Raw genomic sequence first — 25,760 nt, 5'->3', positions numbered from 1 at the left:
GTCGACCCCAGAAAGGACTTATGGCAGACAGTCCCCAAGGTCGAGGGAGCGGTTTCCACTTTAAACAAACGCACCACTATACCCATAGAAGATAGTTGTGCTTTCAAAGATCCTATGGATAAAAAATTAGAAGGTTTACTTAAAAAAATGTTTGTTCAGCAGGGTTACCTTCTACAACCAATTTCATGCATTGTCCCTGTCGCTACAGCCGCATGTTTCTGGTTTGATGAGCTGGTAAAGGCGGTCGATAGTGATTCTCCTCCTTATGAGGAGATTATGGACAGAATCAATGCTCTCAAATTGGCTAATTCTTTCACCCTAGACGCCACTTTGCAATTGGCTAGGTTAGCGGCTAAGAATTCTGGGTTTGCTATTGTGGCGCGCAGAGCGCTTTGGTTGAAATCTTGGTTAGCTGATGCGTCTTCCAAGAACAAGCTACTTAACATTCCTTTCAAGGGGAAAACGCTGTTTGGCCCTGACTTGAAAGAGATTATCTCTGATATCACTGGGGGTAAGGGCCATGCCCTTCCTCAGGATCGGCCTTTCAAGGCCAAAAATAAACCTAATTTTCGTCCCTTTCGTAGAAACGGACCAGCCCAAAGTGCTACGTCCTCTAAGCAAGAGGGTAATACTTCTCAAGCCAAGCAAGCTTGGAGACCAATGCAAGGCTGGAACAAGGGAAAGCAGGCCAAGAAACCTGCCACTGCTACCAAGACAGCATGAAATGTTGGCCCCCGATCCGGGACCGGATCTGGTGGGGGGCAGACTCTCTCTCTTCGCTCAGGCTTGGGCAAGAGATGTTCTGGATCCTTGGACACTAGAAATAATCTCCCAAGGTTATCTTCTGGAATTCAAGGGGCTTCCCCCAAGGGGGAGGTTCCACAGGTCTCAGTTGTCTTCAGACCACATAAAAAGACAGGCATTCTTACATTGTATAGAAGACCTGTTAACAATGGGAGTGATTCATCCTGTTCCATTAGGAGAACAAGGGAAGGGGTTCTACTCCAATCTGTTCATAGTTCCCAAAAAAGAGGGAACGTTCAGACCAATCTTAGATCTCAAGATCTTAAACAAGTTTCTCAAGGTTCCATCGTTCAAGATGGAAACCATTCGAACAATTCTTCCTTCCATCCAGGAAGGTCAATTCATGACCACGGTGGATTTAAAGGATGCGTATCTACATATTCCTATCCACAAGGAACATCATCGGTTCCTAAGGTTCGCATTCCTGGACAAGCATTACCAGTTCGTGGCGCTTCCTTTCGGATTAGCCACTGCTCCAAGGATTTTCACAAAGGTACTAGGGTCCCTTCTAGCTGTGCTAAGACCAAGGGGCATTGCTGTAGTACCTTACTTGGACGACATTCTGATTCAAGCGTCGTCCCTTCCTCAAGCAAAGGCTCACACGGACATCGTCCTGGCCTTTCTCAGATCTCACGGATGGAAAGTGAACGTGGAAAAGAGTTCTCTATCTCCGTCGACAAGGGTTCCCTTCTTGGGAACAATAATAGACTCCTTAGAAATGAGGATTTTTCTGACAGAGGCCAGAAAAACAAGACTTCTAGACTCTTGTCGGATACTTCATTCCGTTCCTCTTCCTTCCATAGCGCAGTGCATGGAAGTGATAGGTTTGATGGTAGCGGCAATGGACATAGTTCCTTTTGCGCGCATTCATCTAAGACCATTACAACTGTGCATGCTCAGTCAGTGGAATGGGGACTATACAGACTTGTCTCCGAGGATACAAGTAAATCAGAGGACCAGAGACTCACTCCGTTGGTGGCTGTCCCTGGACAACCTGTCACAAGGGATGACCTTCCGCAGACCAGAGTGGGTCATTGTCACGACCGACGCCAGTCTGATGGGCTGGGGCGCGGTCTGGGGATCCCTGAAAGCTCAGGGTCTTTGGTCTCGGGAAGAATCTCTTCTACCGATAAATATTCTGGAACTGAGAGCGATATTCAATGCTCTCAAGGCTTGGCCTCAGCTAGCGAGGGCCAAGTTCATACGGTTTCAATCAGACAACATGACAACTGTTGCGTACATCAACCATCAGGGGGGAACAAGGAGTTCCCTGGCGATGGAAGAAGTGACCAAAATCATTCAATGGGCGGAGTCTCACTCCTGCCACCTGTCTGCAATCCACATCCCAGGAGTGGAAAATTGGGAAGCGGATTTTCTGAGTCGTCAGACATTGCATCCGGGGGAGTGGGAACTCCATCCGGAAATCTTTGTCCAAATCACTCAACTGTGGGGCATTCCAGACATGGATCTGATGGCCTCTCATCAGAACTTCAAAGTTCCTTGCTACGGGTCCAGATCCAGGGATACCAAGGCGGCTCTAGTGGATGCACTAGTAGCACCTTGGACCTTCAAACTAGCTTATGTATTCCCGCCGTTTCCTCTCATCCCCAGGCTGGTGATCTTGATAGCTCCTGCGTGGCCACGCAGGACTTGGTATGCAGATCTGGTGAATATGTCATCGGCTCCACCATGGAAGCTACCTTTGAGACGAGACCTTCTTGTTCAAGGTCCGTTCGAACATCCGAATCTGGTCTCACTCCAGCTGACTGCTTGGAGATTGAACGCTTGATCTTATCGAAGCGAGGGTTCTCAGATTCTGTTATCGATACTCTTGTTCAGGCCAGAAAGCCTGTAACTAGAAAGATTTACCACAAAATTTGGAAAAAATATATCTGTTGGTGTGAATCTAAAGGATTCCCTTGGGACAAGGTTAAGATTCCTAAGATTCTATCCTTCCTTCAAGAAGGATTGGAAAAAGGATTATCTGCAAGTTCCCTGAAGGGACAGATTTCTGCCTTGTCTGTGTTACTTCACAAAAAGCTGGCAGCTGTGCCAGATGTTCAAGCCTTTGTTCAGGCTCTGGTTAGAATCAAGCCTGTTTACAAACCTTTGACTCCTCCTTGGAGTCTCAACTTAGTTCTTTCAGTTCTTCAGGGGGTTCCGTTTGAACCCTTACATTCCGTTGATATTAAGTTATTATCTTGGAAAGTTTTGTTTTTGGTTGCAATTTCTTCTGCTAGAAGAGTTTCAGAATTATCTGCTCTGCAGTGTTCTCCTCCTTATCTGGTGTTCCATGCAGATAAGGTGGTTTTACGTACTAAACCTGGTTTTCTTCCAAAAGTTGTTTCTAACAAAAACATTAACCAGGAGATTATCGTACCTTCTCTGTGCCCGAAACCAGTTTCAAAGAAGGAACGTTTGTTGCACAATTTGGATGTTGTTCGCGCTCTAAAATTCTATTTAGACGCTACAAAGGATTTTAGACAAACATCTTCCTTGTTTGTTGTTTATTCCGGTAAAAGGAGAGGTCAAAAAGCAACTTCTACCTCTCTCTCTTTTTGGATTAAAAGCATCATCAGATTGGCTTACGAGACTGCCGGACGGCAGCCTCCCGAAAGAATCACAGCTCATTCCACTAGGGCTGTGGCTTCCACATGGGCCTTCAAGAACGAGGCTTCTGTTGATCAGATATGTAGGGCAGCGACTTGGTCTTCACTGCACACTTTTACCAAATTTTACAAGTTTGATACTTTTGCTTCTTCTGAGGCTATTTTTGGGAGAAAGGTTTTGCAAGCCGTGGTGCCTTCCATCTAGGTGACCTGATTTGCTCCCTCCCATCATCCGTGTCCTAAAGCTTTGGTATTGGTTCCCACAAGTAAGGATGACGCCGTGGACCGGACACACCTATGTTGGAGAAAACAGAATTTATGTTTACCTGATAAATTACTTTCTCCAACGGTGTGTCCGGTCCACGGCCCGCCCTGGTTTTTTAATCAGGTCTGATAATTTATTTTCTTTAACTACAGTCACCACGGTATCATATGGTTTCTCCTATGCAAATATTCCTCCTTAACGTCGGTCGAATGACTGGGGTAGGCGGAGCCTAGGAGGGATCATGTGACCAGCTTTGCTGGGCTCTTTGCCATTTCCTGTTGGGGAAGAGAATATCCCACAAGTAAGGATGACGCCGTGGACCGGACACACCGTTGGAGAAAGTAATTTATCAGGTAAACATAAATTCTGTTATTATACCTGTATTATATATGTGTGTATTCTGTACATATCTGTGTATAACACTATTCTCTGTGTATATGTGCAGTGTGTGTATCTGTATATTATACCTGTATTATATATGTGTGCATTCTGCACATATCTGTGTGTAACACTATTCTCTGTGTATATGTGCAGTGTGTGTATCTGTATATTTTACCTGTATTATATATGTGTGTATTCTGCACATATCTGTGTGTAACACTATTCTCTGTGTATATGTGCAGTGTGTGTATCTGTATATTATACCTGTATTATATATGTGTTTATTCTGTACATATCTGTGTGTAACACTATTCTCTGTGTATATGTGCAGTGTGTGTATCTGTATATTATACCTGTATTATATATGTGTGTATTCTGTACATATCTGTGTATAACACTATTCTCTGTGTATGTGTGCAGTGTGTGTATCTGTATATTATACCTGTATTATATATGTGTGTATTCTGTACATATCTGTGTGTAACTCTATACTCTGTGTATATGTGCAGTGTGTGTGTATCTGTATATTATACCTGTATTATATATGTGTGTATTCTGTACATATCTGTGTATAACACTATTCTTTGTGTATATGTGCAGTGTGTGTATCTCTATATTATACCTGTATTATATATGTGTGTATTCTGTACATATCTGTGTATAACACTATTCTCTGTGTAAGAAACCAGAAAGTCACCAGCGCTTTAAAACAAAAAGTCTTTATTCAGGAATCATGTATAAACAGCGACGTTTAACCCCTTAATCATGCTACTAACACTAACAATTTGAATAACATTTATACCATAAAACTTTGGCGCCATACTGACATTACACAGTCCCATGGCACCACCTAGTGGTGACTAGTAAAATAGGTATATATTTCTGTTAATATTAATCAAGTGTGCAGTATTTAAAAACATACAAGAAAACCAAAAATACAGTAAGGTAGATAATACCCAATGCATTAGCAATATATTTTATGGTTCAAACAAAGCACCTGTAAGCAAACATGTAGAGAGAGGTATTACAAGAAAATTAATGACAAGAAAATTAATGACAATTGTAAAGAGTACTTATCCATAATTTTAAATGTAGTGTCCCATTTCTTTGTTAAAGTCACTATGGTTGTTGGCAACTACTAGTAAAGGGGACCTGTTAAATAAGGAAAAGAATATTTTATAATTAATGCAAGCTAAAGAGAGATATACATATACAGGGAGTGCAGAATTATTAGGCAAGTTGTATTTTTGAGGATTCATTTTATTATTGAACAACAACCATGTTCTCAATGAACCCAAAAAAACTCATTAATATCAAAGCTGAATATTTTTGGAAGTAGTTTTTAGTTTGTTTTTAGTTTTAGCTATTTTAGGGGGATATCTGTGTGTGCAGGTGACAATTACTGTGCATAATTATTAGGCAACTTAACAAAAAACAAATATATACCCATTTCAATTATTTATTTTTACCAGTGAAACCAATATAACATCTCAACATTCACAAATATACATTTCTGACATTCAAAAACAAAACAAAAACAAATCAGTGACCAATATAGCCACCTTTCTTTGCAGGGACACTCAAAAGCCTGCCATCCATGGATTCTGTCAGTGTTTTGATCTGTTCACCATCAACATTGCGTGCAGCAGCAACCACAGCCTCCCAGACACTGTTCAGAGAGGTGTACTGTTTTCCCTCCTTGTAAATCTCACATTTGATGATGGACCACAGGTTCTCAATGGGGTTCAGATCAGGTGAACAAGGAGGCCATGTCATTAGATTTTCTTCTTTTATACCCTTTCTTGCCAGCCACGCTGTGGAGTACTTGGACGCGTGTGATGGAGCATTGTCCTGCATGAAAATCATGTTTTTCTTGAAGGATGCAGACTTCTTCCTGTACCACTGCTTGAAGAAGGTGTCTTCCAGAAACTGGCAGTAGGACTGGGAGTTGAGCTTGACTCCATCCTTAACCCGAAAAGGCCCCACAAGCTCATCTTTGATGATACCAGCCCAAACCAGTACTCCACCTCCACCTTGCTGGCGTCTGAGTCGGACTGGAGCTCTCTGCCCTTTACCAATCCAGCCACGGGCCCATCCATCTGGCCCATCAAGACTCACTCTCATTTCATCAGTCCATAAAACCTTAGAAAAATCAGTCTTGAGATATTTCTTGGCCCAGTCTTGACGTTTCAGCTTGTGTGTCTTGTTCAGTGGTGGTCGTCTTTCAGCCTTTCTTACCTTGGCCATGTCTCTGAGTATTGCACACCTTGTGCTTTTGGGCACTCCAGTGATGTTGCAGCTCTGAAATATGGCCAAACTGGTGGCAAGTGGCATCTTGGCAGCTGCACGCTTGACTTTTCTCAGTTCATGGGCAGTTATTTTGCGCCTTGGTTTTTCCACACGCTTCTTGCGACCCTGTTGACTATTTTGAATGAAACGCTTGATTGTTCGATGATCACGCTTCAGAAGCTTTGCAATTTTAAGAGTGCTGCATCCCTCTGCAAGATATCTCACTATTTTTTACTTTTCTGAGCCTGTCAAGTCCTTCTTTTGACCCATTTTGCCAAAGGAAAGGAAGTTGCCTAACAATTATGCACACCTGATATAGGGTGTTGATGTCATTAGACCACACCCCTTCTCATTACAGAGATGCACATCACCTAATATGCTTAATTGGTAGTAGGCTTTCGAGCCTATACAGTTTGGAGTAAGACAACATGCATAAAGAGGATGATGTGGTCAAAATACTCATTTGCCTAATAATTCTGCACTCCCTGTAAGAACCTAGAAAAAGCATGCTAGATCAAAGTCCCTATTTAAACCTTTAGGGGCTAGGGTGTCAAAGTGGTGAATCCACCACATCTCACGTTGCTTGAGCAAATTTTCCCTATTGCTGCCATTCCTAGGTTGTTGTATCTGTTCGACAATCTGCCATCTCAACTGACTGATGGCATGTCCTTTTTCCAAAAAATGTTTGGACAAAGGAGCTTCAGTGTTCTTAATCCTTATATTAGAACGGTGCTGGCTCAACCTTTCCCTGATCCTTTGGGTGGTCTCCCCCAAATAAATCAGGGAGCACGGGCACTTGATCAGATAAATTACAAAGCTACTGTTACAAGTGTGATACCCCTGGACTTCATAGCTTTTCCCGCTATGAGGGTGAAAAAAGTTTTTCCCTTTGATAATCGAATGGCAACTTGCACAATTCAAGCAAGGATAATTGCCATTATTTTTCTTACCTATATAAAATTGTTTATCTTTATTTTTAGGACCAATATCGGATCTTACAAGATGGTCCCTGATATTTTTAACCCTTCTGAAGGCCATTTTTAACCCTTCTGAAGGGGTTCTTTAAATTGTTCTATATTTAGATTACAGTCTTTCAACACATCGCTCTACTGATGGTTTCACTATATTGTACTGTGAGACGATTACGAACACTATTCTGTTTTTATCTTTATCCTTAGTGTTTTTTCTATGTTTGTTATGTACCTCCTCCACTTTCTTTTTTATCAATTCCTGTGGATAGCCCCTTTCTACAAATTTGTCAGCCATTTCTTGCAATCTAATTTTACATACATCATCATCACTGACAATTCTCTTGACTCTAGTAAATTGGCTAAGCGGTAAGGACTCCCCAATCCTCTTGGATGAAAGCTGTTATATTGAAGCAAAGTATTTTTATCGGTTTCCTTGCAAAACAGGTCAATGAGTAAAACATTAGATCCTTTGGAGACCTTGGTGTCAAGGAAGGAAACCGATTCCTCACAATATGTGAGGGTAAATTGCAGGCCTCTAACCATTGAGTTCAGAGTATCCACAAACTCCATGAGGGTCCCAATGTTGCCCCACCATATGCCAAACACATTGTCTATGTAGCGCCACCATATTGCGCCATACTTCTTAAAGAGTTCATTCTCATAGACTAATTTCTCCTCAAACTCGTTCATAAAGAGGTTGGCATATGATGGGGCAACATTGGAACCCATGGCCGTACCCTTAATCTGCAAGTACCAATCATTTTGGAACAGAAAAAAATTCCAGTATAGTAGAAGTCTTAGTAAATTCTCCAGAAATTGACACTGGGCTATAGAGTACCTGCTGTTCACTATGAAGATCTTGTTAATTATGGCTATGCCAGATTCGTGTTTAATAGATGTATATAAACTTTTCACATCCATGGTGAACAGCAGGTATCTATTAGAAGGAAATTCCAATCCCCTAGCTTTTGCCAGGAAATGCCCTGTATCTTTAAGAAAACTAGCCATTTTGGAAACTTCTGGCTGCAACAATTTGTCTAAAAATTTTGAAATGTTGGTAAAAACGGATTCAATACAAGCCACAATAGGTCTCCCTGGTGGTCTAAGGGGATCCTTATGTAGTTTAGGTAATGTATAGAAAATAGGATTCCTAGGATTATCAACAAAGAGGTACTGTGCAAGTTTTTCATCAATAATATGATGTTGTACTGCTTTGTCCAAAAGATTTTTAATTTCTTTCTGAACTTTAAAAATTGGATTACCCTCAATATTTTTATATGTGGAGATATCATTAAGTTGTTCTTTAATCTCTTCCACATAATAGTTTCTATCAAGGATGATGGTTGCACCACCCTTATCAGCTCCTTGTAGGACTATATTTTTGTTGTTTTTTAGGGATTTAATTGCAATGTGTTCAGACTTAGTAAAGTTGTATTTATTATAACCATATCTAGTAGTGTCACTACTCTTATTGGACAATTTCGCTTTTACTTTTAATTGTTGCACTTCTTTCTCAATTTAGCTTGCATTAATTATAATATATTATTTTCCTTATTTAACAGGTCCCCTTTACTAGTAGTTGCCAACAACCATAGTGACTTTAACAAAGAAATGGGATACTATTTACAATTATGGATAAGTACTCTTTACAATTGTCATTAATTTTCTTGTAATACCTCTCTCTATATGTTTGCTTACAGGTGCTTTGTTTGAACCATAAAATATATTGCTAATGCATTGGGTATTATCTACCTTACTGTATTTTTGGTTTTCTTGTATGTTTTTAAATACTGCACACTTGATTAATATTAACAGAAATATATACCTATTTTACTAGTCACCACTAGGTGGTGCCATGGGACTGTGTGATGTCAGTTTGGCGCCAAAGTTTTATGGTATAAAAGTTTTTCAAATTGTTAGTGTCAGTAGCATGATTAAGGGGTTAATGTCCCCGAAACGTTGCTGTTTATAAATGATTCCTGAATAAAGACTTTTTGTTTTATAGCGCTGGTGACTTTCTGGTTTCTTATGCTTATGTGGAGTACAGCAGTCACACTCCGTCACCTTTGCGCTGCACAGCTGTGCTGATATCCCTTTACTGTGGACGTTACTATTCTCTGTTTATATGTGCAGTGTGTGTATCTGTATATTATACCTGTATTATATATATGTGTGTAACACTATTCTCTGTGTATATGTGCAGTGTGTGTATCTGTATATTATACCTGTATTATATATGTGTGTATTCTGTACATATCTGTATATAACACTATTCTCTGTGTATATGTGCAGTGTGTGTGTATCTGTATATTATACCTGTATTATATATATGTGTATTCTGTACATATATGTGTGTAACACTATTCTCTGTGTATATGTGCAGTGTGTGTATCTGTATATTATACCTGTATTATATATGTGTGTATTCTGTACATATCTGTGTATAACACTATTCTCTGTGTATATGTGCAGTGTGTGTACCTGTATATTATACCTGTATTATATATGTGTGTATTCTGTACATATCTGTGTATAACACTATTCTCTGTGTATATGTGCAGTGTGTGTACCTGTATATTATACCTGTATTATATATGTGTGTATTCTGTACATATCTGTGTATAACACTATTCTCTGTGTATATGTGTAGTGTGTGTATCTGTATATTATACCTGTATTATATATGTGTGTATTATGTGCATATCTGTGTATAACACTATTCTCTGTGTATAGGTGTAGTGTGTATATCTGTATATTATACCTGTATTATATATGTGTGTATTCTGTACATATCTGTGTATAACACTATTCTCTGTGTATATGTGCAGTGTGTGTATCTGTATATTATACCTGTATTATATATGTGTCTATTCTGTACATATCTGTGTGTAACACTATTCTATGTGTATATGTGCAGTGTGTGTGTATCTGTATATTATACCTGTATTATATATGTGTCTATTCTGTACATATCTGTGTGTAACACTATTCTCTGTGTATATGTGCAGTGTGTGTATCTGTATATTATACCTGTATTATATATGTGTGTATTCTGTACATATCTGTGTGTAACACTATTCTCTGTGTATATGTGCAGTGTGTGTGTATCTGTATATTATACCTGTATTATATATGTGTGTATTCTGTACATATCTGTATATAACACTATTCTCTGTGTATATGTGCAGTGTGTGTGTATCTGTATATTATACCTGTATTATATATGTGTGTATTCTGTACATATCTGTGTGTAACACTATTCTCTGTGTATATGTGCAGTGTGTGTATCTGTATATTATACCTGTATTATATATGTGTGTATTCTGTACATATCTGTGTTTAACAATATTCTCAGTGTATATGTGCAGTGTGTGTATCTGTATATTATACCTGTATTATATGTTTGTATTCTGTACGTTATCTGTGTGTAACAATATTCTCTGTGTATATGTGCAGTGTGTGTATCTGTATATTATACCTGTATTATATATGTGTGTATCCTGTACATATCTGTCTATAACACTATTCTCTGTGTATATGTGCAGTGTGTGTGTATCTGTATATTGCATTGTGTGTATGTAATATTATTAGTACATTGTGTGTATATGAGTATAATTTTATTAGTGCATTGTGTGTATGTAATATTATTAGTACATTGTGTGTATATGAGTATAATATTATTAGTACATTGTGTGTATATGAGTATACTATTATTAGTGCATTGTCTGTATATGAGTATAATATTATTAGTGCATTGTGTGTATATGAGTATAATATTATTAGTGCACTGTGTGTATATGAGTATAATATTATTAGTGCACTGTGTGTATATGAGTATAATATTATTAGTGCATTGTGTGTATATGAGTATAATATTATAAGTGCATTGTGTGTATATGAGTATAATATTATTAGTACATTGTGTGTATATGAGTATAATATTATTAGTGCATTGTGTGTATATGAGTATAATATTATAAGTACTCTGTGTGTATATGAGTATAATATTATTAGTACATTGTGTGTATATGAGTATAATATTATTAGTACATTGTGTGTATATGAGTATAATATTATTAGTACATTGTGTGTATATGAGTATAATATTATTAGTACATTGTGTGTATATGAGTATAATATTATTAGTACATTGTGTGTATATGAGTATAATATTATTAGTGCACTGTGTATATGAGTATAATATTATTAGTGCATTGTGTGTATATGAGTATATTATTATTAGTGCATTGTGTGTATATGAGTATAATATTATTAGTATACTGTGTGTATATGAGTATAATATTATTAGTGCATTGTGTGTATATGGGTATAATATTATTAGTACATTGTGTGTATATGAGTATAATATTTTTAGTGCATTGTGTGTGTATATGAGTATAATATTATTAGTGCAGTGTGTGTATATGAGTATAATATTATTAGTACATTGTGTGTATATGAGTATAATATTATTAGTGCATTGTGTGTATATGAGCATAATATTATTAGTGCACTGTGTGTATATGAGTCTTATATTATTAGTACATAGTGTTTATATGAGTATAATATTATTAGTGCACTGTGTATATGAGTATAATATTATTAGTGCACTGTGTGTATATGAGTATAATATTATTAGTACATTGTGTGTATATGAGTATAATATTATAAGTGCATTGTGTGTATATGAGTATAATATTATTAGTATACTGTGTGTATATGAGTATAATATTATAAGTGCAGTGTGTGTATATGAGTATAATATTATTAGTGTACTGTGTGTATATGAGTATAATATTATAAGTGCAGTGTGTGTATATGAGTATAATATTATTAGTACATTGTGTGTATATGAGTATAATATTATTAGTACACTGTGTGTATATGAGTATAATATTATAAGTACATTGTGTGTTTATGAGTATAATATTATTAGTACATTGTGTGTATATGAGAATAATATTATTAGTACATTGTGTGTATATGAGTATAATATTATTAGTACATTGTGTGTATATGAGTATAATATTATTAGTACATTGTGTGTATATGAGTATAATATTATTAGTACATTGTGTGTATATGAGAATAATATTATTAGTACATTGTGTGTATATGAGAATAATATTATTAGTGTACTGTGTGTATATGAGTATAATATTATTAGTGTACTGTGTGTATATTAGTATAATATTATTAGTGCATTGTGTGTATATGAGTATAATATTATTAGTGCATTGTGTGTATATGAGTATAATATTATTAGTGTACTGTGTGTATATTAGTATAATATTATTAGTGCATTGTGTGTATATGAGTATAATATTATTAGTACATTGTGTGTATATGAGTATAATATTATTAGTACATTGTGTGTATATGAGTATAATATTATTAGTGCATTGTGTTTATATGAGAATAATATTATTAGTACATTGTGTGTATATGAGAATAATATTATTAGTACATTGTGTGTATATGAGTATAATATTATAAGTACATTGTGTGTATATGAGTATAATATTATTAGTGCATTGTGTGTATATGAGAATAATATTATTAGTACATTGTGTGTATATGAGTATAATATTATTAGTACATTGTGTGTATATGAGTATAATATTATTAGTACATTGTGTGTATATGAGTATAATATTATTAGTACATTGTGTGTATATGAGAATAATATTATTAGTACATTGTGTGTATATGAGTATAATATTATTAGTACATTGTGTGTGTATATGAGTATAATATTATTAGTACATTGTGTGTATATGAGTATAATATTATTAGTGCACTGTGTGTATATGAGTATAATATTATTAGTACATTGTGTGTATATGAGTATAATATTATTAGTGCATTGTGTGTATATGAGTATAATATTATTAGTACATTGTGTGTATATGAGAATAATATTATTAGTACATTGTGTGTATATGAGTATAATATTATTAGTGCAGTGTGTGTATATGAGTATAATATTATTAGTGCATTGTGTGTATATGAGTATAATATTATTAGTGCATTGTGTGTATATGAGAATAATATTATTAGTGTACTGTGTGTATATGAGTATAATATTATTAGTGTACTGTGTGTATATTAGTATAATATTATTAGTGCATTGTGTGTATATGAGTATAATATTATTAGTGTACTGTGTGTATATGAGTATAATATTATTAGTACATTGTGTGTATATGAGAATAATATTATTAGTACATTGTGTGTATATGAGTATAATATTATTAGTGCAGTGTGTGTATATGAGTATAATATTATTAGTACATTGTGTGTATATGAGAATAATATTATTAGTACATTGTGTGTATATGAGAATAATATTATTAGTGCATTGTGTGTATATTAGTATAATATTATTAGTACTTTGTGTGTATATGAGTATAATATTATTAGTGCATTGTGTGTGTATATGAGTATAATATTATTAGTGCACTGTGTGTATATGAGAATAATATTATTAGTACTTTGTGTGTATATGAGTATAATATTATTAGTGCATTGTGTGTGTATATGAGTATAATATTATAAGTGCATTGTGTGTATATGAGAATAATATTATTAGTGCATTGTGTGTATATGAGTATAATATTATTAGTGCATTGTGTGTGTATGAGTATAATATTATTAGTACTTTGTGTGTATATGAGTATAATATTATTAGTACATTGTGTGTATATGAGAATAATATTATTAGTACATTGTTTGTATATGAGTATAATATTATTAGTACATTGTGTGTATATGAGTATAATATTATTAGTGCACTGTGTGTATATGAGTATAATATTATTAGTACATTGTGTGTATATGAGTATAATATTATTAGTACATTGTGTGTATATGAGTATAATATTATTAGTGCACTGTGTGTATATGAGTATAATATTATTAGTACATTGTCTGTATATGAGTATAATATTATTAGTACATTGTGTGTATATGAGTATAATATTATTAGTACATTGTGTGTATATGAGTATATTATTATTAGTGCACTGTATGTATATGAGTATAATATTATTAGTACTTTGTGTGTATATGAGTATAATATTATTAGTGCATTGTATGTATATGAGTATAATATTATTAGTACATTGTGTGTATATGAGTATATTATTATTTGTGCATTTTGTTTATGTAATATTATTAGTACATTGTGTGTGTATATGAGTATAATATTATTAGTGCACTGTGTATATGAGTATAATATTTTTAGTGCATTGTGTGTATATGAGTATAATATTATTAGTGCAGTGTGTATATGAGTCTTATATTATTAGTACATAGTGTGTATATGAGTATAATATTATTAGTGCATTGTGTGTATATGAGTATAATATTATTAGTGCATTGTGTGTATATGAGTATAATATTATTAGTGCACTGTGTGTATATGAGTCTTATATTATTAGTACATAGTGTTTATATGAGTATAATATTATTAGTGCACTGTGTATATGAGTATAATATTATCAGTGCACTGTGTGTATATGAGTATAATATTATTAGTACATTGTGTGTATATGAGTATACTATTATTAGTGCACTGTGTGTATATGAGTCTTATATTATTAGTACATAGTGTTTATATGAGTATAATATTATTAGTGCACTGTGTGTATATGAGTATAATATTATTAGTGCACTGTGTGTATATGAGTATAATATTATTAGTGCATTGTGTGTATATGAGTATAATATTATTAGTGCATTGTGTGTATATGAGTATAATATTATTAGTGCACTGTGTGTATATGAGTATAATATTATTAGTACTTTGTGTGTATATGAGTATAATATTATTAGTACATTGTGTGTATATGAGAATAATATTATTAGTACATTGTGTGTATATGAGAATAATATTATTAGTACATTGTGTGTATATGAGTATAATATTATTAGTGCACTGTGTATATGAGTATAATATTTTTAGTGCATTGTGTGTATATGAGTATAATATTATTAGTGTACTGTGTGTATATGAGTATAATATTATTAGTGCATTGTGTGTATATGAGAATAATATTATTAGTACATTGTGTGTATATGAGTATAATATTATTAGTACATTGTGTGTATATGAGAATAATATTATTAGTACATTGTGTGTATATGAGTATAATATTATTAGTGCATTGTGTGTATATGAGTATAATATTATTAGTGTACTGTGTGTATATGAGTATAATATTAGTGTACTGTGTGTATATGAGTATAATATTATTAGTGCACTGTGTGTATATAATATTATTAGTGCATTGTGTGTATATGAGTATAATATTATTAGTGCACTGTGTGTATATAATATTATTAGTGCATTGTGTGTATATAATATTATTAGTGCACTGTGTGTATATGAGTATAATATTATTAGTGCACTGTGTGTATATGAGTCTAATATTATTAGTACATAGTGTTTATATGAGTATAATATTATTAGTGCACTGTGTATATGAGTCTTATATTATTAGTACATAGTGTGTATATGAGTATAATATTATTAGTACTTTGTGTGTATATGAGTATAATATTATTAGTACATTGTGTGTATATGAGAATAATATTATTAGTGCATTGTGTGTATATGAGTATAATATTATTAGTACATTGTGTGTATATGAGAATAATATTATTAGTGCATTGTGTGTATATGAGTATAATATGATTAGTGTACTGTGTGTATATGAGTATAATATTATTAGTGCAGTGTGTATATGAGTATAATATTATTAGTGCACTGTGTATATGAGTCTTATATTATTAGTACATAGTGTGTATATGAGTATAATATTATTAGTACTTTGTGTGTATATGAGTATAATATTATTAGTACATTGTGTGTATATGAGAATAATATTATTAGTACATTGTGTGTATATGAGTATAATATTATTAGTACATTGTGTGTATATGAGAATAATATTATTAGTACATTGTGTGTATATGAGTATAATATTATTAGTGCATTGTGTGTATATGAGTATAATATTATTAGTACATTGTGTGTATATGAGTATAATATTATTAGTACATTGTGTGTATATGAGAATAATATTATTAGTACATTGTGTGTATATGAGTATAATATTATTAGTGCATTGTGTGTATATGAGTATAATATTATTAGTGCACTGTGTGTATATGAGTATAATATTATTAGTGTACTGTGTGTATATGAGTATAATATTATTAGTGCAGTGTGTGTATATGAGTATAATATTATTAGTGCACTGTGTGTATATGAGTATAATATTATTAGTGCACTGTGTGTATATGAGTATAATATTATTAGTGCACTGTGTGTATATGAGTATAATATTATTAGTGCATTGTGTGTGTATATGAGTATAATATTATTAGTGCATTGTGTGTATATGAGTATAATATTATTAGTGCACTGTGTGTATATGAGTATACTATTATTAGTGCATTGTCTGTATAAGAGTATAATATTATTAGTGCATTGTGTGTATATGAGTATAATATTATTAGTACATTGTGTGTATATGAGTATAATATTATTAGTACTTTGTGTGTATATGAGTATAATATTATTAGTACATTGTGTGTATATGAGAATAATATTATTAGTACATTGTGTGTATATGAGTATAATATTATTAGTGCATTGTGTGTATATGAGTATAATATTATTAGTGCAGTGTGTGTATATGAGTATAATATTATTAGTGCATTGTGTGTATATGAGTATAATATTATTAGTGCACTGTGTGTATATGAGTATAATATTATTAGTGCACTGTGTGTATATGAGTATAATATTATTAGTACATGTAACTGTATTATCACTGCAGATAGTAAAGTCTGGAACCACAATGGGAAAAACAAACCATATTACTTGCAAATGTCTCTACTACCTGCTACAATTTATGTCTGCATGTGGGTGCATGGCAGCATGAAAGGGTTAATCTGATACTAGAAAGGGGGAGCTATGTTACTATTTAATTCATCTATCAGGCTGAGCTTTAGGTTATAAAAAAACAGACATATATATTATAATATAGAATACTAAGCACTGTATACTGAAAGGGTAAATAGGAAGCAAGTGAGGCTCTCACCACACCCTGTGCTTTAGAAGACACTTGACCCCCTGACTCGTCAAACGCCCGTCCCTTTGAACCTTAATTACCCCAAACTTACTTAATAAATAAACACACTGAGACTTTGTTTGGTGAAAATTCTGGCCACAGCCTTTTATTTAAATAACAATTTGAAAACCTAAATAAATAGCTCTTTATGAAACATAAATAACTTTAATAACTTTAATAACTTTAATAACTAGAACCAGCTAGTAACACCAGATGTAAATGCTAGTCCCCCATTGTCCACATCATCCTCTCCTTTTATTGTTGACCAGGCCGTACTTTATATTACCTGGACTTAATAAGTCCGTTATTTAACCTCAACTCCAAGGAACCCCGTGTCCAAGAAGTTACTTAAACTGCTCTCCCACCCCGTGGGGAGATTAACCCATTCACCTATGGCCATAGTCAACTTGTTTACGTGAGGGGACTAACACCCGCCATAGACTGGACTGACTGACAGACAGACCAGACCCGCCACCCCTCACAACAAATCTTTTAACGCTTCTTGGATCCCCAAGATGAACAGTCTCAAACCAAACATATTAAGGTGCACACCATCATTAGAATAAAACTCGCCATTACCAACATCCTCCAAGTCCCTGTGATAAATCACGAACCCTCCTACCCTTCGCATAAAAGCTGCGACCAGTTTATTAACCTTCTTACGACTGCTATTCAGCCTGTCATGATTCCAGGCCGAACTCCACACCAACCTAGGGACAATGCTCGACCATAAAACAGTTAAGCCCGGAAACAGTTCCAGTAATCTAGCTAGGTCCCTTTTGATCCTACGGACGAGCTCCCTTTGGGACAAAAAACCTAGGTCGTTACCCCCCGCATGTACCACTAAAAATTTTGGGGGTGGAAATTGTTTTGCATAGTCAATCACCAACAACAACAACTGGTCCCATCTGAGACCCCTGACGCCGAACCATTTCACGATCACTGCCGATCTATCAAAACCCAGTTGCAGACCATCTGACTTGACCGCCGCCGCTCTCCTGGCCCAATAGATAAATGAGTGACCAAACACCCATACGTGTACCGGACCTACAACAGAATAAACAAAACATAAGGACTTACACTCTGAAGTGCAGACGCACATAAGAAAGAAACCTGGAAGAGGTCCATCTACCTACGTTCTTGATAATGTTATCCCCCAAACCTAACACCGCAGCTTCAGTGGCCGCCCCAATCCTAAAGGAATGAGATCAGAAATCTTTAGGATTCAGCCCCAACTCAGCCAACGCCTTTGCCAAAACGGCCCTGAACTGGAATTGTGACAAAGCCCCACCATCCTCGTGTATCAACAAAGATCCCCCCACATTAGGCCGTAAACGTAAATACTCACTCAAGGCAGCACAAGGACAAATTGAAGTCCCTGTCGGGAACAACAACACCGACTTCCCTTTTCCCAACTGATCAGTCTTTGATTTTTTAATATAAATGGACATTTTTAAGTCCGTGACCACCACGTCCTTCACTCCCAAACCCCCGTGTGACCAAGTATTGCCACTAACCAATTCAGAAATTCTGAATGCCCCAAAGAATGCCAGCGCGAACGCGGCCGTAAACAGAGAGGCTTCGTACCCAGATGAACACACCGTCTTCAAGACCGCCACCAACCTATCCAAAAGTGAAAAGGAAACAGGGCGCCGTTTATCCATAGTACGCCCAGCCCCTTTTTTAAGACCTTTAACAATCTGACGAACACAAAACAATTTTGTCAAATCCGTGACACCCAGCAATTTGAAACGAAACGCCAGTGCCGCTAGCTTTTTTTCAATCATCGAGAGGGACAACGAAGCAGTTCCCCACTCAGCTAACCAGTGTAGAAACACCTCCACGCAGGCTCTGTCACCTTCCACAGTACCTCGTCTGGCAAGCAAAGCTTCCCATTCCGCCCAAACTTTCTCATAAGCTGACCATGTGCTTGGTGCTAAGGATGACCTCACCAAAGTAGCTAATCCTCCAGGCCAAGGTTCCATAACCAGCTCGGAAAGGACCTCCCCTCTTTGTCCGCCTGAGGTGCCAGCTCACAGAATCGTTGCCACTGCAAGCGAGAAAGAGCATCCGCAATTGAGTTGGAAACCCCAGCAATATGCTTCGCTCTCACCATGGCATTCAAACGCATGCATTGGAACACCAGCATCCTCAACAATCTGATGACAGGCGGAGAAGACGCCGTCAGCGTATTCACTGCCGTAACCACTCCCATATTATCAGAATAGAACAACACTGACCTGTTCTCAAATGTCCTATCCCACACATACATGGCCACCAATACTGGAAATAGTTCCAGAAAGACCAAGTTTTTGGTCAAACCAACCTCTTTCCAAATCATCGCCCATTCAGCTGCACACCATTCGTTCTGAAAAACCGCTCCAAAACCCACGCTGCCTGCTGCATCAGTGTACAACCCCAATTCGTCACATGTGAGTCTAGGAGCTTGTATCAAAGCAGACCCGTTAAAATCACTAAGGAAATCTGCCCAGACTCGGAGATCGCATTTTAGTTCCTTAGAAAGCCGTACGAAATGATGAGGGCGACTAACTCCGGCCGCAGCCAAGGCCAGACGCCTCGAAAAAATCCTACCAATGGGAATAATGCGACAAGCACAATTTAGTTTACCCAATAAGGATTGCAACTCCCTCAGCTTTACCTTTTTGACCCTCAAAAAGGAGGCTATCACCTTTTGCAAGTCAAACACCTTGGACTCGGGAAGTCTGCATTCCATGAGATCCGAATCAATCACGATTCCCAAAAAACTGAGCACTGTTGAAGGCCCCTCCGACTTCTCGTGTGCTATGGGAACCCCAAATTCACTAGCAATGCCACAGAAAGTATCCCTCAGCTTTGCACAAACCTGGGAGCCTGCCGGCACGACGAACAAAAAATCGTCCAGGTAATGAACCATGGACAACAAACCTGATTTTTCCCGAGCAACCCATTCAAGAAAAGAACTAAAAGTCTCAAATAGGGAGCATGAGATGGAACACCCCATGGGAAGGCACAAATCAACGTAAAAAGCGTCGTCGAAAGTACACCCCAATAACTTATGTGATGCTGGATGCACCGGCAAAAGGCGGAAAGCCGCCTCTATATCGACTTTTGCCAACAGGGCGTGTTTACCCGCCTCCCTGACCAAAGCCACCGCCTGGTCGAAAGAGGCATATTTGACCGACACCAACTCCACTGGGATACCATTGTTTACCGATTGTCCATCGGGATATGACAGATGGTGGATCATCCTAAAAGCTCCAGACTCCTTTTTTGGAACGACGCCTAGGGGCAAAATACGTAAACCATCAATAGGAGGAGAGGAGAATGGTCCCGCCATTCTCCCCAACTCCACTTCCCTGCCAATTTATTCCCTAACCACCTGAGGCCGCTCCCTTGCCGATTTTAAGTTACCAGAAGACAGCGTCAAGCCGCCAACTGACGGAATAACAAAACCATGAGTGAATCCATGGAGCAGAGTGGCAGCTTTCTCAAAACATCCCCATTTACTGCCGTAACGGCCTAGCCACCGCTCCATCCTTTCCACTCGTATTGGAGTTGCCCCCTTTGTCAGACCAATCCGGTCTACTGGGCAATTTTCCCTTTTTAAAACACTTGGCGTAGGGGTGTCCGCTACCACCGCAACCGGAGCACTCGACGAAATTTGCATGTGGATCCCCACTTGCACTGTCCTTCATTGAAGGCAAAACACAAACCTTTTTTAAAGGGAGGGGCCGACGAACCGGCCGCAGCCTGTCCGCCGGCCGACTCCCGAAAGGGCTGTGAAGCACGCAGAGGTTCATAACCTTCAACCACAACCCCATGTCCCAGTCATCCCATTTCATTTCTGATTTTACTGCCAGCCGTTGACAAAAATGTTCGTCATACGACCACCAGGCCATACCCCCATAAGTGCGTTGCGCTGCAGCTACTTCGTCCAAGTAACAAAACAAAGAGGCGCCTTGTTCCGGAAACCTCTCCGCCATTACAATGGCGTATATTACAAAGGCTTGAAACCAATTCGTAAATGTTTTAGGAAGCTTCCTATAACGTTTCTTGCGTTCATCTTCCTCTTTTTTGGATGCCTCCTTCTTTGAGTCCTCAGGCAATTCGAAGGACTGCTCCAGAGGCAACAAGGAAAACAGTTCAATGTACTTCCTTCTCCAAATTTTTTCTTTAGTCTCCTTTGTTAAATGTAACCCCAAAGGCCCAATGGAGCATAAGCATGACCTGGACATAGCAGTGTCAGCTACCCATCCTGAGCTTTCTCATTCCCACTAGGCTGCCAGGCAACCGGCCCAGCCTGAGCAGGCTGCCCAGACGCAGCCGGCAAAACTGTCCCTCCGGATCCCCCGACACTTACTCCTGTTACTGCCGCTGGGGCGGGAACCACACCCTTATCTGACACCCATGCTCTAGCAGCAGAGGGAGCAGGCACATCCACCACTCTGGCTGTCTCCACCCTCCTTAATAATTCCTGGATACCCTCCAAAATTTTAAACGAAGCGGAATCACTGGCGGCCCACTCATGACCCACACTTCCGCCCCCTTCCCCCAAGTTTACCAATAGAGATGGCTTACCTGCTGCAGCCGCGACATTCACCGCCTGTGTCGAATCCCTTGACACTCAATCTGACCCACCAACGCTCTGGCCCAATTCCACAGGCCGTAACTGATCCGATTGCACCTGTAAAATAGCATGTTGAGATACATCCCTATATGTAAATGGTCCCCTTTGTAGCTGACCAGAAGGACCGGCCGTTCCCCCAGAGGCCCCCCCTAGTTCTTTTTGTCACGGCAGGCCCTGTGCCCTCCGACCACCTCTGCACTCCATCTCTTCTTTTTTCACTTCCACCACCCCTGTGTTGCTGGCTACCCTGAGCATTCCCAGCATCAACTCCAGCCTTTGCCCCATTCCTCCTCACTGACTCCATTTCCTCATCAAACCTAACCTCCCTACGTCCTGCCAAAGCCCCAGCACTTACCACTCCGCCTCTGACTTGTTCCTCAGCAACAATAGCACCTTCATCAGGATCCAATCTAATAGAATCCGTCCAGGAATCAGCGAGCCAGAAGGCGTCTGCCTCCCCGCCGTCCATGGCATCATCCACTCTGATACCCGTGTGATGGGCTCTAGGTCTATCTGCGGAAGAAAGCATTGGAGGAGTTGGAATATTCACACCCTTGCCCCTCCCTACATTTGAAACACCTCCCCTTGCGTTCACCCGCAACTCGCCTCTCTGAGACTGCTATTGAAATTGCAAATTTCTAACCTGACTCCTCGCTGCCGGGGAAGGGGGTATAACATCTTCACTTTCTGAGAGGCTAGAAAAGGACTCAATAGCCCCTTCTACCAAATTACTATGTTGAAAACCCCTCCCCTTCCCAGCCCCTTTTGCCCGCCCTCTAGCTCTGGAAGTGCCCGCCACTAAGGAAGCCCTGCCCCTATGTTTTAAACCCCTAATAGGCCGTGTACCAAAACCTAATCTCTGAACAGGACCCCTACCAGGCCATCTCTGGCCGTGACGATAAGGCCTCACATTAGCACCACCACTAGAAAGAAAACCAGTACTAGGGGTTGAGTAGCCTGTCCCCAACTTATCATGGCCCCCACTAACAACAGGAAGAGGGTCGAGCACAATAATAGTATCTCTATCCCCAGGAGGGGATGCAAGTGAAAATGGGGCCTCCTGTGCCCTGTGGCTGCTAATTCCCTGCCTCCCCTGAACCCCTTCAGGCTCACAGGAGCCGTCAATCAGCACCGGGCTGATGGCTGCAGCCTCAGGCCCCCTAGGGCCGTGTACCACGTCCTGCTCCCTTGACTCACCTGCTGCCACATTCTGCCGAACCAGGAGTACCTCTGCATAAACATGCAGCTGCACCGGGACCTCCTGCTGCGCCACAGTCTCAGCCTCCTCGACGACGGCCGCCACAGCTTGCTCTCTGCGGCCTCCGGACCTGGTCTCACTGCCCTGACTCTTTCGTTTCTTACCCGCTCCCTGGCCGACCTCAGGGCTGAGCCTATCAGGGGGGCGAGATCGCCGCGTGTAACGCTGCCGTGGGGGATCCTCCATAGACGGACCGGGAACAACAGTTGCAGTGATGACGTCGGCCAACTGCTCTTGCATCCATGCCGATCCCCTTTCGGTAGCAAGCTCCTTGACCCTCCTAAGCAGCTCTTCAACTTCCATGCTGCAGAAAACGGCGGAGCCACGGGGCAACCAACTTGCTACTTTTCTTAGCAATTTTAGTCTGCCCCAAAATGGCTGCCGCTACTGTCCATAGGTCCTCCCTATACACCCCACCCCTTCCTACGTAACGTAGGGACTGTCTCCTCCCAGGGGTCAAAGACCCCTTCCCTTAAGCTCCGCAACGTCCAGGAGCTGACTTTCTGTTTCAGTTTCATTTCCTGCTGCTGGATACAAGCATGGCATCTGCTGATCTGAGAGAGGAGCTAACCTGCCCCATCTGCTTGAGCCTTTATACAGATCCTGTAACTCTTAGATGTGGCCATAACTTCTGCCTGGGCTGTATTGAGAGTGTGCTGGATACCCAGGATGGGTCTGGGCTTTTATACCTGTCCTGATTGCAGAAAGAGATTCAGTAACAGACCTGAGCTGCAGAGGAACCTGAAGTTAAGTAACATTGTAGGTTGTTTCATTCCTACTCATGAAGGGACATATCCTGGGGTCTTCTGCACTTACTGTGTTCACTCTCCTGTATCTGCTGCTAAATCATGTCTGCATTGTGAGGCTTCTCTGTGTGATACCCACCTGAGGGTACACAGCAAGTCTGAGGAACACGTCTAAACTGAACCCACCACTTCCTGGGGTAACAGAAAATGCTCCAAACACAGGGAGCTGCTGAAATATTACTGCACTGAGGATGCTGCCTGTATCTGTGTGTCCTGCTCCCTGGCCGGAGAGCACAGGGGACACCAGGTGGAGCTGCTGAATGAGGCTTCTGAGAAGAAGAAAAAGAAACTGAGAAATGTTCTGCAGAAACTGACCACAAAGAGAGAGAAGACTGAGAAAAGAGTCCAGAGTCTGCAGAAGCGCAGGAGAGGGGTGCAAGAGAAAGCAGCTGGTGTAACAGAGCGACTCACTGCCCTGATTAGGGACATCAGGAAACAGCTGAAAGAAAGACCTAGAGAAGCGAGTCCTGAGTGACATCACCCGGCAGCAGGAGCAGGTTTTACTCACAATCTCTGATCTGATCCAGCAGCTGGAAAAAGAGAAGGACGAGCTGACCAGGAAGATGTGTCACATTGAGGAGCTGTGCAACATGACTGACCCATTAACTGTCCTACAAGAACAGGAATCACACAGAGATGACTTTTGTGGTGCTGAGAAGGGAGATAATGAGGTCACACAGAGAGGTGATAAACAGGTCCCTGCTGGGGGGGATTTGGAGGATTTGATCTCAGTGACCTTATACAGAGGTTTAGCTGATATTATGACTGATGTAAAGAGAGAGATCTATGTGCAGGTGACATCAGACATATTATTGGATATAAACACAGCTGGTAATAAAGTTATTGTAGCAGGTGACCTGAAAACTGCATCCTGGTCACATATAAGCCAGAAGTGACCCAAAACACCTGAGAGATTTACATATGCTTCTCAGGTATTAAGTACCAGGAGCTTTTCCTCAGGGCGACATTACTGGGAAGTGCAGACCAGTGAGTCAGGGTACTGGTGTGTAGGGGTCTGTTATACCAGTATGGAGAGGGGAGGATATCAGTCTGAGATAGGATATAATAACAAGTCCTGGTGTTTGTATAGTGATAATAAAGATCTTTACATTAGACATAACAATATAAAATCCTCATCAAACCCCCCTCTATCATGTGACACAGTAGGAATACTGCTGGACTATGAGGCTGGGCGTCTGACCTTTTATGAGCTGTGTTAACCGATCAGACACTTACACACTGTCACTGTCACCTTCACTGAGCCTCTTCAAGCTGCATTCTGTGTATGGGGTGATACCTGTTTGAGAATCCTGTGCTAGATACACTGATAATAATGTTAATAATAATGCTACTTCCTGGCAGTCTTTTAGTTCCGCATTCTGCAGTGAACAAAACTGCGAAATGCTCATCTCTAGTTTGTGTTATGTTGTTTAAACTGGATTCGAAATAAAAACTAAATTTTTCATGAAAGTCTTTTCTTGTTTTTTTTTTTTGATTATCAGATATATATATATATATATATATATATATATATATATATATATATATATATATAAAATATACGTAGTTCTGGGTTCCAAGCACTCACTGTATTGGTGAATTGCCTGG

The 25,760-nt window shown here is 38.5% G+C and overlaps 1 pseudogene; it reads left to right on the top strand.

The window, feature by feature from the left end:
• Positions 1–23,885: 23,885 nt before the first annotated feature.
• On the top strand, positions 23,886–25,471 carry LOC128636676 (zinc finger protein RFP-like; annotated as a pseudogene).
• The last annotated feature ends 289 nt before the right edge of the window (positions 25,472–25,760 follow it).

The sequence above is a fragment of the Bombina bombina genome, chromosome 7, assembly GCF_027579735.1.
Source record: "Bombina bombina isolate aBomBom1 chromosome 7, aBomBom1.pri, whole genome shotgun sequence".
Lineage (NCBI taxonomy): Eukaryota > Metazoa > Chordata > Amphibia > Anura > Bombinatoridae > Bombina > Bombina bombina.
Note: the sequence above shows the minus strand (reverse complement) of the source record. Positions and strands in the feature narration are given on the sequence as shown.